This window comes from Leucoraja erinacea, chromosome 31 (assembly GCF_028641065.1).
Source record: "Leucoraja erinacea ecotype New England chromosome 31, Leri_hhj_1, whole genome shotgun sequence".
NCBI lineage: Eukaryota > Metazoa > Chordata > Chondrichthyes > Rajiformes > Rajidae > Leucoraja > Leucoraja erinaceus.
Window position 1 is genome coordinate 9,883,569 of NC_073407.1, and position 10,450 is coordinate 9,894,018.

Here is a 10,450-nt window from a genome sequence, read left to right on the forward strand (position 1 = left end):
GGTCCATGATGCAGAGGGAATGCGAATGTATCTTTTATTAAGCTTCTATACTAGCCAGCCAAGCAAGCAGATCGAGCGCAGCCTTCGGCAGCTACACAGTAGTGGTGGAAGGAGCTGATGGTATTATGGTGGACTAGGCCCACCCCCTTACTTCATCATTCCAGTGCCACAAGTACACCGGGATAAAAATGAGATGTATAAGAATTGCATATTTCCTTAGGCCTACGTCAGACATTTCAGAAATTTGGAAGTTGAAAGATGCCGTCGGTACGTGGCAATTCTCTGCGTGCCGTTCCAAAAGAGGAACGATATGATAAACTATGATGGAAAATATTGTGTCTCTACATACGACCTTAAATAAACCATTTTGATTGAACATCAAAAACCAAAACTGGAATGCAACTAATATTGGCACAAGGAATTTATTATGGCTTCACCATGAAATTGTGGTGGTGGAGTAGAGAAGAACATGCAAGTCATTGGGGAAAGAAAAGTGTCTTCACTCAAGGTAATAAACCACATCAGAAGAATGTGTTTATGTACACAGAGAAATTGTCAGAATGACATCAACATAGAAGAGAAAACTTTGAGGAAAACGTGAAATGGTCAGATGGCATTGAAAAGTAATTCTCATATTTCACGCAACGTAGGAGGACAAACAGCCCATTAGGTCTATGATAGCACAGAGCATTCCCATACGTTGTGCTTTGGCGAAAGATAATACCTCAGTCAGTAAACTTCCAAAGGTAGGAAGCTACCTTCCAAAGCAAAGGTAGACAAAAAATGTTGGAGAAACTCAGCGGGTAAGGCAACATCTATGGAGAGAACGAATTGGTGATGTTTTGGTTCGAGACCCTTGCTCAGACAAACAGGTCCTCTGATCATCAAATGGGTATTTGCTATACACACAGAAAATGTGCGAGTGCGAAAGATCCAAAGACACGAACTGTGAGGTAAATGTGCAACTTGTGAATAACACCACAAAGATTGTGGTCATTATTGATTAAACTGTCAATTCATGGTTAACGTTCATTTTATGTGTGGTAAAGGATGGATTGAAACTTAAAATTGCATTTCAAGCCAATTTTAGTTATTGCAAACACACGATACTCAAGTGCAGTGTGATGGTCTGAGTATGGCAGAATCCAAAAGTATTTACTTTTTACGGTAATGCACAAAATGCTGGAGGAACTCGGCAAGTTAATGCTGCCTGGCCCTGCCGATTTCCTCCTGACTATTGCTCAACATTCCAGCATTTGCAGTTTCTTGTGTCTCTCTCTTAATCTTTAGGCATTGATGCACTAATGCCATGATTGGAAGATGTACTGGGTGTGTACTATGGTGCATGGCCCATATTCAAAGCAATTATCAGGTCACTTTGGTTGCAATTAGCAGATCAAAATAATCAGAAATATCTATCCCTAAACAATTGTACGTTGCCTCAACTTCAAGCATTAAATAGAGCTGATCAAATAAGAATCAAACACAGTCTTGTTCAGTTCAATGGATCCACAGCAGGGATAGACATATTTGGAAACTGTCTTGCATTGGTTCTGAAACTAGATAAAGATGCAGGAACCAAAATAAATATTGTAGTGACATTGCTGAAGGCAGCTAGATTTATTGCAACTAAGCATTTCCTGTTGAATATGCTGTCAGTAATAGATAACCTTATGTTTCAGAGAAGCTGCTACACTTTCCAAAATTAAACCCGTGCGGTGGCTGCTGCACGTTCAATCTCTGGAGCAGCAGCTGAACAACTTGGGTAAAACAGAAACATTTTAGAGCAGCTCAATGCCAACCCGACACATTTCAAAAACAAATTGTATACTACAGCAATAAATGTCAGTGTACCAGATATTTACAGTATCCCCCAAGAATGATCTATGCTGAACATGTTTACACATTTGGCCAAAGTACTTAACGCTGCAAGTTTATCAAGAGTGGCAGTGACCTGAATAAGGATGAATTCTCAGAATTAGAATGATTTGAAACAGAGCATCTTATCCACTTTTCAATCTAAAAACTAACTAGTTAATGCTGTTGATAGCTGGCCATAAATTTGGCAACATTCTATCAGGGGAGTTCCTGGATAAAAAAGGCAGCTGAAAATTTGAAATAAAAACAGAAAATGCTTGAAAGCTCAGTAAGTCAAGCAGCATCTGCGAGAATAACCGGCATGACTACTAATAATTCATTAAAGACATTAGGCCACATTTGCATGTATTGCACATTCCTAATACCATAAGAACAGAGCAGCTTTCAGATCAGTTCGGAGTCACCATATCATTGAGTATGGGGTCATATACAGGACATTGTGTTGAAGAAGGAACTGCAGATGCTGGAAAATCGAAGGTAGACAAAAGTGCTGGAGAAACTCAGCAGGTGCAGCAGCATCTATGGAGTGAAGGAAATAGGCAACGTTTCAGGCCAAAACCCTTCTTCAGACTGATGGAGGGTAGGGGGGGGGGGGGGGAGAAGAAAGGAAAAAGGAGGAGGAGGAGTCCGAGGGCTGAGGGAGAGCTAGGAAGGGGAGGAGTCGGCAAGGGCTAATGGAATTGGGAGAATTCAATGTTTATGCCACTAGGATGCAGACTACCCAAGCGGAATATGAGGTGCTGTTCCTCCAATTTCCGGTGGTACTCACTCTGGCCATGGAGTAGGCCCAAGACAGAGAGGTCGGATACGGAATGGGAGGGGGAGTTGAAGTGCTGAGCCACTGGGAGGTCAGGTTGGTTAATGCGGACTAGGCGGAGGTGTTCGGCGAAACGATCGCCAAGCCTACGCTTGGTCTCACCGATGTAGATCAGCTGACATCTAGAGCAGCAGATGCAATAGATGAAATTGAAGGAGATGCAGGTGAACCTCTGTCGCACCTGGAACGACTGCTTGGATCCTTGAATGGAGTCGAGGGGGGAGGTAAAGCGACAAGTGTGGACAGTCTGGACAAGGATGGCAGATTCCCTCCACAAAAAGGCCAGTGGCAAACTTCAGTGGGTATTAATGGTGAATCTTTTATAATCTTTTATTACAGATCTTTTATTTAGTTACATAAATTTGAATTCTCTAGGTACCTTCAAAGCTTTTTCTCCAGCTTAAAGTCCTGTCCCACGGTACGAGTTCATTCCAAGAGTTCTCCCGAGTTTGCCCCGATTCGAACTCGGAGATTTACAGTAATGGCCACTCGTCGGTACTTGGGGCTCTCGTGGACATTTTTCATCATGTTGATAAATCTTCACAAGTCTTCCCGTACTTACCTGCCGTTAGCGAGTCTTTCCGAGTACCTGCCGTAGCGCTAAGAGATGTCCCCGAGCTCCAACGTACCCGCTACGTTCATTCTCCGTGCTTACCACGAGTTTGATTATTTTTTTTTACTCGGGAGAGCTCTTGGAATGAACTCCTACCGTGGGACAGGGCTTTTAGTAAAGTAAGCCTATGCATAGTGTGTGAAGCTGAAAGGTGACATACCCTATCTCTTTATCTACAGATTGGCACATTATAATCTGCACCAGTCATTCTGACCTGGCAAAATTAACTCTTTTCATACCACCTGTTAATCTTTGATGATCTGGCTGCAAGAGTTGGCGAAGGTATTTCAAATACTAAATTTGTGCAGTTATGCTGTATGTATATAATCATAGACAGCATTGCAAACATTTAGTACTCGATGGTGTCAATGATAAGGCAGTTTCTGCCGATACTCAAAACTGATTTTTCCTGTGGCAGATCATGCTGCTTGACAGATGGGTCCAAAGAGCAGTACAGCATTTGCCGAGACTACAGTGCCAACTGCAAAGGATTTACAGACTCCCTGGGATTTGTTTATTTGTGCAGTAAAGGCCAGATGGCCATTTTGAGTGTTGCAGTAAACACTAGAGTGAAGGGTTGGAAATTAAATGGAATAAAGCTGGTACCTTCAACTTCCAGAAAAAAGGCCACATGTAGATGTATATTAAGTACATTTTAAATCCAGGGTTTTGTGGTTTCAAGCAGAGTGCGATAAAGAATTTGGTTTGCATGACATTTTTCCCATGAAGGCAGCATACAGAGAAATAGTAAGCCATATGCAGTATCTGACTGTGACTGGTCATGGCAAATGTCCTGCTTTTAAGCATTACATCAGTGTAATCACTGATAGACAAGGCAAAGGGACTTGCATAGACCTTTACATGGGGAAGTGAGCATCTTAATTAAACTAGTTCTATGAATTAATTCAACAGGATTAGAGAGGCAGGTTTTAAAGACAATTCTCTCGGTACATTGTCTAGAGAAGACCAAAGAATATTTTGTTCATAATCAATATTTTAAATGAAAATGCTGACATCAGAAAACTGTGTCCTGGACCATCACTTCTCAAATCCCCATTCACAGCTCACTTTTACCTCCTACCTAGGATCTTTAGATTACATGGTTTTATCCAGATATTGCCCCACAGAACCCATTTCTTACTCCCTGGACTACCCTTTCTCCATCATTTTGGCTCTTCGCTTCCTAATTACATCCATGACATTGTCAATACCCTCCACCGCTTTTACATTTTCAGCCTGCACATCTGATTTCACCACACCATCATTCCATATCAGGATGGGCTTGGGACTTGCTGCTTCATCCCTGAACCACAGGTCAACCAGCATACAAATATAAATACAAATTGCAGATGATAGAAATCTGAAATAAAATCTGCTGGAAATACTCAGGTGGTCAGACTACAACCATGGGAAAAGAAACCAAGTTAATGCAGCATAAGCACACAGACTCTCACAATCTAACCCCACCTCCCCCACTCTGCTTCCTGCAAGTACACCCGTCCATTCTCCCATTATCTCTAGCTCTGAAACATGTTCTGGTGCTGGCACCTTCCTCACAAGTTTTATAAGCTCCCTCTACCCCCCCCATCATTAATCGTGGTTTCCCTCCACCGTAATTGTCAGGGCTCTGAACCATTTCTGTTCCCACTGCTCTTACTCCTCTCCACAGAAGGATGCAGCTCATCTTGGTGTTCGCTGTCCACCTACCAGTGTCTGTATTCAACAATTGTCCTCCATGATTCACACCACTTCAAAAACAATGCCATTATCACTTTCACTTTCAGTATTCCACAGTGACTGTTCTTGCCACTGCTCCCACTCTTTTATTTCCACTGAGGTTAACCCGCCCCACCCTCCCTTCTTGCAGCATCTCCCCAAAAAACTGCAGAAGAAACAACGCGTGTCTGTTTACTAACTCCCTTTGCACCATCCAAAGATTCCGACCAGGATAGGTCTGATTCCCGTGTACTTCTTCTAATTTGGCCTTTCTGCTTTTGCTATTTACAAAATGATCTCCTCTACAATGGAGGAGCAAAGTGCATATTTCGTGGAGCAATTTTTAGTCTAAGGGTGATGCTAAACTTCCACTTGCCTGTTACCTTAAATCTCCACCCTCACCCATTCTAACCCATTTTTTGAGCCTCACTCTGTGACATCAAAGTCCAGAGCAAGTTTCAGCAACGGCATCCATCTTTTAACTGGACACATTATAGCCCTCAAGAGTGAAATCAACAGCTTTAAGTTGTCAGCTTTTCCCCAATATGTACAAGAACTAGCCAGTTCCAATACAAGGTATAACCTATAAAATCAACCCCCCCCCCCCCCCCCCCAAAGATAAACATAAAATGCTGCAGCATCCCTGGAGAACATGGATCGGTGACGCTTCTGTTCTGATGAAGAAGTTCACTGTACCTTAATTGGTACACGTGACAATAAAATACCTTTCAGCCTTTGGGTTCCGAGCTGAAAAGTCACCGATCCATGTTCTCCAGGGATGCTGCCTGACCCCTAAGTTACTCCTGCATTTTGTGTCCATCTTTGGTATAAACTAGCATCTGCTTGTTATTACATATACAATTTTTCTCCAACCCACTATTTCCAGCTGTTTCTTTCTTATTCCAGGTTTCCAACACCTCGGGTATTTGGCATTCCAAAGCTCCGGCAATATTTCCCCTCCATTTGTTTGCCACTAATACCTCTGGTAATCAGACCAGGTGCAATTAACCAGTCTTGACTACTCCCTCTCAGCCTTACCCCAATCAGGCATATTGCATATGCTGGAACCTGGAGCAAAATAATATTACGAAGAAGGTATAGGAGACTGAAAACTGTGACCACAACACCTGTCCCTTTACCTCCTCCTCCCCCCCCCCCCCCCCCCCCCCCCATCCATCCAAGGACCCAAACAGTCTTTCCAGATGAGGCTTGCACCTCCTCCAACCCCATCTACTGCATCCGCTGTTCCAGGTGTCAATTTCTCTATATCGATGAGACCAAGCGCAGGCTCGCCGATCATTTCACTTAACACCTTCGTTCAGTCCATTTTAACCTACCTGATCTCCCGGTGGCTCAGCACTTCAACTCCCCCTCCCAATCTGACCTGGGCCTCCTCCATTGTCAGAGTGAGGCCCAGCGTAAATTGGAGGAACAGCACCTCATATTTCACTTGGGTAGTTTACACCCCAGCGGTATGAACATTGACTTCTCAAACTTCAGATAGCACTTGCATTCTCTCTCCATCCCCTTCCCCTTCCCAGTTCTCCCACTAGTCTTATTGTCTCCGCCTACATTCTATCTTTGTCCAGTCCACTCCCCTGACATCAGTCTGAAGCAGGGTCTCGACTCGAACCGTCACCCATTCCTTCCCTCCAGAGATGCTGCCTCGCCTACTGAGTTACCCCAGCATATTGTGTTTACCACCATGTTCAAGATATCTTCATCCCAAAAACCATCAGGCTCTTGAACACTACGTCACACCAATCTCAACTGTGAACTGTAGACTGTCTTTGGTTGCGCAAAGAAATTCTTTGCACTCATATTCCGGTCATTAATTTCTTGAATTTTTGTTCATTATACATTATCTAGGTGCATTACATTTACATACCAGCTATGCTGTTGCAAATAAGAATTTTGCTGTTCCGTTGTCAGTACATATAAAAATGTTTCTTAAAATGCTTGAGGAATTTGGCGTCTGTGGAGGGTCCTCATGCAGGGTCTTGACCCGAAATATTGACCATATCTTTGCCTCCACAAACACGGCTTGACCTGCTGAGTTTCTCCAGCAGTTATTTTTTTTAAACGCGATCCGAGGTATTCACATTTAACACTTTTTTTTAACCTTTTCCTACAAAAAAGTTTGTTGACCCAAAATGTTTACCTTGTTTTCTTTCACAGATGCTGCCTGACCTGATGAGTATTTCCAGCATTTTATTTTTAGAGTTATGTCTGCACTACTTGGCCTTTTGGGGGGTTCATTCCTTTCAAAGCACATACGAGCCAAAATTCACTGCCAATACAAATAACCACTGGCCATTTCTACAACATTATTCATTCAAAAAAAGTCACTTTTTCCCTGGAGGGCTCATGATGGCAATTGACAAATGAACCTGATGTCTTGAATGAATGAATTAATGTAATTCATTTAAACAGAAACACAAAATATTCTACAAACTGAAGAATATTTATTCTCCTGTGGTTACACTTGGAAATGTGTCCTTTTTTTTGTTAGTTCTTCAGATATTAATCATCAAATTGCACTGACTGTTTCTGTTTAAACAACGCAAGTGTGAAATGCCTGCAAACCACGACAGCACACGGACTAACAGATGAATCTGTTTACAAGCTGTTTGACAGGGAGAAAAAAGACATGCTTCTTTCTTTCTCTTCTACTCTGCATTAAGTTTTACATTTAGTTTAGTTGAGTTACAGCATGAAAACAGGCCCGCCCTTCGGCCCGAGTCCATAATCACACTGTGATTTCCCTGCACACTACTTCCACATTATCTCACTTTCACATCCTACACACCAGGGGCAATTTAAAGACACCAATTAACCTACAAACCTGCAAGTCTTTGGAATGTGGGAGTAAACCAGAGAACCCAGAGAAAAGTATTATAAGTTTTCATTTAGTACAAAATAAATTGCAAATGTTATAATCAGGACAGCACAAGTACATTTCAATCTACTAGTTTTATTGATGACTGTAGCTTGCTATAAAGCACTGTCCAATATAAATAATAGACGCAAAGAGCTGGATTAACTCAGCAAGTCAGGCAGCGTCTTTGGAGAAAAAGGATGGGTGACGTTTCAGGTCAGGACCCTTCTCGTCACCCATACTTTTTCTCCAGAGATGCTGCCTGACCTGCTGAGTTACTCCAGAACTTTGTGTCTATATTTGATATAAACAGCACTGCAGTTCTTTGTTTCTCCAATATAAATTATCTGGTTCTCTAGTATTACTGATTGTTCGGCAAAACACAACGTGCTGAAGTAACTTGGCGGGTAAGGCAACACCTTTGATGATTGAAATATACAGTATTATACACAACGCACTGGGGGCAATTGACAGGGGCCAATCAACCTACAAACCTGCATGGTCTTTGGAATGTGGGGGGAAACCAGAGCACCTAGAGGAAACTCAAGTCGTCACAAACAAGACATGCAAACCCCACACAGTCAGCACCCGAGGTCAAGATTGAATCTGGGTCTCTGATGCTGTGAGGCAGCAGCTCTACCAGCTGCGCCACAATGCTGCCCTGTGGAGGGAATGTAGAGGCATCGTTTTGGGTTGGGACCCATCTTCAGACTTTACTGATTATTAATTTATTGCATTATTGATTATCATATTTCTTGTGTTCTAAACACTTTTAACTCTTAAGAAATAACAAGGGCAACTGCTTATCATAAAACTCAAACTCTTTTCACTAACTACTTATACAATCATTTTATTACAATTCCCTAATTGAGATTTTAAAAGGTGTGAAACAACAATTTGCTCAATGCCAAACTAACAAATTCATTGGAACACTGACACAATCATTTACAGAGTGCATGTGTCCCATTTAATTATCCATGTACTGAAAACCACCATCATCTACATGTGCTGAAGTGCCACATTTAAAAAACTGTTGCTCACTCTGCTCCACAGAACTAACTCACCGATACTTATCATGCACAATCTAATGACAAGAGACACCAAAATAATTTATCCAGCAATTGATCAAAAACACAAAACAATGCCTAAAGCCCAAATTGAACGAAAAGGACGTTGGTGAGAGGGGAATAGAGTTTGAAATGTTGTTGGCACTGCATACGAGTAAAGTGTTGCGATGACACACCACAACAAGGACATTAATATACACTCCAAAAACAAATCCAATGCTTTGCAACCGGACTAAAAATAACACAGGGCAACACAGAGCTGCTGAGAATAACTTCTCTTGCATGTGCTGTGCAACATCAGGAGGTGGTAGGGGGTCTAGGGTTATGGTATCGATGGGCAACCACGAATGCACAACATTTAAAACGCATGGGAGCCACAAAGGGAGGGCGAGGGAAGGGAGCTGCAGCGAGAGGGGAGCGTGTGGGCACCGGGGGGGTCATCTGCGGCCAGGCCCCGGCTCCGGGCCTAGCGCCTACTGGAACAAAGCCAAGCCTGCTCGGGGACGGCTCCGAGTGGCGGGCCGGACCGCCCCCCAGACCACTGGCACCGGCCGGCCCAGGCCTGGGGCCTCTGGCCCTCTCCCCTCCGCCATTATAACGGGGTGGGGGTCGCACAGTTGTGGTGGTATTGGAGGAAGGTTCTAGCGAAGGCCGCGGCCCCCGGGAGCCCCCCACCTCCCTCAGTCTCAGTCCCCCTCCCCCACCCCCTCCCCCACACCCCCCCACCCCACCCCACCCCCCCTGGCCTGGCCTGGCCCGGCCCGGCCACCGCCCTAACCCGACCCCCCGACTCTGCTCCCCGTACCTGCCCCGACCCCGACCCCGCTCCCCGGCTGCTGGCGGCGGCGGATCCGGCGCTCGCTCGCTCGGTGGCGGCGGGCGCGCGCACGCGCGGGATGGGCGGCGGGAACGCGCGCGGGGCCGGACGGGTCCGGGAGCAGAATCTGTCAATCAGCCTTCAAGGAGCTGCCCGCCACTCCTCCCTCTTCACTCCTCCCCTCTCCTCCTACCCTACACCTCCTCCTCTCCTACACTTCCCTCCTCCTCTCCTACACTTCCCTCCTGCTCCTTCTTCTCTTATCCTTCACCTCTTCACATCCTTCTCCTCTCCCTCTTATTTCTTCTTCCCCACTTCTCCTCTCTCCTCCTTTCTTCTCCTTCTCTGGTTTCCTCCACTCTTCTCTTTTTCTCCCTTCTCTTTTCTCTCCTCCCCTATTTTTCTCTCCTCTTCTCTCCTCTCTCAGCTCTTCAACCACCCACTTCTTCCCTTTCCCATCACTTTCTTCTTCTTCTCTTCTCCTCTAACGCTATTCTCACGCTAGAATTTAGAAGATAGAATTCTCACGCTTGAATTTGGAAGATTTAGGGGGGATCTTATAGAAACTTACACAATTCTTAAGGGGTTGGACAGGCTAGATGCAGGAAGATTGTTCCCGATGTTGGGGAAGTCCAGAACAAGGGGTCACAGTTTAAGGATAAGA

At 44.3% G+C, this 10,450-nt stretch overlaps 1 protein-coding gene across 1 annotated transcript in view; it reads right to left on the reverse strand.

The window, feature by feature from the left end:
• Positions 1 to 9,874, reverse strand: part of zbtb26 (zinc finger and BTB domain containing 26) — a 29,439-nt gene extending 19,565 nt beyond the window's left edge. Inside the window, exon 1 of the mRNA XM_055659889.1 lies at positions 9,775 to 9,874. The gene's annotated coding sequence lies outside the window, so the exon portion shown is untranslated. The remainder of the gene's footprint in view (positions 1 to 9,774) is intronic.
• Between the last annotated feature and the right edge of the window lie 576 nt (positions 9,875 to 10,450).